General features: G+C 35.0%; 1 pseudogene; it reads left to right on the plus strand.

The window, feature by feature from the left end:
• The first annotated feature begins 537 nt into the window (after nucleotides 1-537).
• LOC112135679 (5S ribosomal RNA) lies at nucleotides 538-656 on the plus strand (annotated as a pseudogene).
• The last annotated feature ends 2,321 nt before the right edge of the window (nucleotides 657-2,977 follow it).

The following is a 2,977-nucleotide window of genomic DNA, read 5'->3' on the forward strand; positions in this document are numbered from 1 at the left end:
CCAGAATTAATGCCAATATCAAATTGTAACTAGCAACCATAAAAGAAAAGTGAAAGTGTAACTTTAACAGTTATAATGACAAAAATCATAAGAGAAAATTTGCAATATAACTTTTACAATCTAGAGACTTTCTTTCTTAGTATAAGAACCTCTAGAACTTTGCAATGGAGTTTCCAAAAAAGGCTTATTTTCTATTCATCCAGGACAAGGCATTCCAGGACAAAAACTAATTAAAAATGCTACCCTGACACAATTTCTTCTCAATTCCTATTCATTTAGTGTTAACTGGAAATGAATAATTTCAATGCTAATAAACTATAATGATTTATTCCTATCAACTCTATCTTAATGTTGCTTTCAAAATTACTGATGATAAAATTTGCCCAAAATGACCTGTAATAAGAACCAATTATAATTGCCAGTTCATTATAGTACGCATAACAGAGCACACCACATTTTTCACTGAAACAGAAAAGACAGAAAAATCTATTGTCTTTACTATTATTCATGAAAATGACCACTATGTAAATGATATCAGTCTACAGCCAAAACACATTGAATGTGCCCAATCTCATCTGATCTCAGAAACTAAGCAGGATTGGGCCTGGTTAGTACTCGGATGAGAGACCACTTGTGAAGACTGGGTGCTGTAGGCTTTCTATCATTTTTTTTTTTTTTGAAAATAAAAAATTTTAAAATATCAATAGATGCCATCATATAGTATAGATTTAATGTGTCTTTACAGACAATTCAGATCTTTTCTTTCCCGTATAAATGACATGACCTCTTATCTATCCATTGTTCCTTTTTAATATATTATGACCAAATCTGTATTAGTTCATTTTCATGCTACTGTGAAGAAATACTTGAGACTGGGTAATCTATAAAGGAAAGAAATTTAATTGACTCACGGTTCCGAAAGGCTGGGGAGGCTTCAGGAAACTTACAATCATGTCGGGAGTGGAAGCAAACACATCCCTCTTTACATAGCAGCAGGAGAGAAAAGTGCAGTGTGAAGGCAGTGAAAGCCCCTCATAAAATCATCAGATTTCGTGAGAACTTACTACCACAAGAACAGCAAGGGGAACTGCCCCCATGATCTAATCACTTCCCATGAGGTCCCTCCCTCAACACATGTGGATTACAATTTGGATTACAATTCAAGATGAGATTTGGACGGGGACATAGAACCAGACCATATCAAAATCCAAATGATTGGTGAAGTGGAAGTATGACGATCAATTAATAGTTGTACAGGCTGGGTGCGGTGGCTCATGCCTGTAATCCCAGCACTTTGGGAGGCTGAGGCAGGCGGATCACCTGAGGTCGGGAGTTTGAGACCAGCCTGACCAACATGGAGAAACCCTGTCTCTACTAAAAATACAAAAAAATTAGCCAGGCGTAATGGGGCATGCCTGTAATCCCAGCTACTAAGGTGGCTGAAGTAAGAGAATCGCTTGAACCCAGAAGGTGGGGTTGCAGTGAGCTGAGATAGCACCATCGCACTCCAGCCTGGGCAATAAGAGTGAAACTCCATCTCAAAAAAAAAAAAAAAAAAAAAAAGGTGTATAAATGTTTCCTCCAGATGGTTATTCTGAGATTAATGTGAGGTTATCATGCAGCTGTAATCTGTAACTAGGTGAAAAGGAGTAAGCTATATCCACATTTAAAAATTATCTAATTACAAACTGTCTTCACATTTAATTATATGAAGGAAAAAGAATAGAAGACTCATTATTATTGCTAAAACTTATTTGATTAGTTATTAGTTTACCAATAACATAAGACACATTCCACACATAATTTCTACTTACATTTATGAAATCCATCTAATCAAACCCATTTGTGACTAAATACATGCATTCTGTAACCAGTTGTTATTTTTTGATGTTCTAATTTTTTTGTTAAAAATTTACTGAAGTATGATTGCCATACAAATAACTGTATACCCATCACCTCTAAAATCTCTCTCCTGTGCTCTTTATTATTATTACTGAGTCTGTGATAACAACACTTAATATATGCCAGGGGTGGTGGCTCATGCCTGTAATGCCAGCACTTTAGGAGCTTGAGATGGGAGGATGGATTGATGCCAGGAGTTTGAGACCAGCCTGGACCACAAAGTGAGGCTTCATTTCTATAGTACCAGAGGTGGTTAAATTCTGAAAACACTGAGAAATTAGAGATAAGGAAAGTCATTGATAAAATAGTGGAATAAAGGAAGAAATAAAGGAAGACTTACAGAAAATAACCTATAGAATGTAAATGAATACTGGTGCCATTAGCTGAAAATGAGAAGACAGGAAAAGGTGTATGGTTCACAGGATTGGTATGCATCTTGATTTCAAGCCTCAGTAATTCTTTGTTGGATTGTTTCTATTTATATGTCTTCTCTCCTAGTGTATAACACATTCTTACAAGTTTGCCAATGTATGATTTATATACATGCGGGTAAAATGTACAACTTGACAAGTTTTGAGATATGTAAGTGTAGATCTCCATCTTATATATTTATATTTTCATGAAAACAGCACCAAAATTAATATAAAAAATATACGCATTAGCTGCTCATTCTCATATCCATTTGTAATCTCTCACTCTTTTCCAGCCCTCCCTCATGCCCAAGAAACCAAGCACTGCTCTGCTTTCTGTCAAAATAAGGTTGAATTGTGTTTTCTGAAAACACGTATAAATAGAATCATACCATTTGTTCTCTTGGTTGACTGAATTTTTTCACTCAGAATAATTATTTTAACATACATCCATATTGTATAAAATCAACAAAAACAAATCAAATATATTTCTAATAGATAAAAGGCATTTCTTTGCAGGTATACACCACAATTTATCTATTTACCTATTGATGGGAATTTGAGTTGCATCCAACTGGTGGCTCCTACAAAGAAGGGTTGTATGGACACTTATGTACACGTATTTGCAAAGACATACACTTTTATTTCTTGTGAATAAATACTTA

This window comes from Pongo abelii, chromosome 9 (assembly GCF_028885655.2).
Source record: "Pongo abelii isolate AG06213 chromosome 9, NHGRI_mPonAbe1-v2.0_pri, whole genome shotgun sequence".
Lineage (NCBI taxonomy): Eukaryota > Metazoa > Chordata > Mammalia > Primates > Hominidae > Pongo > Pongo abelii.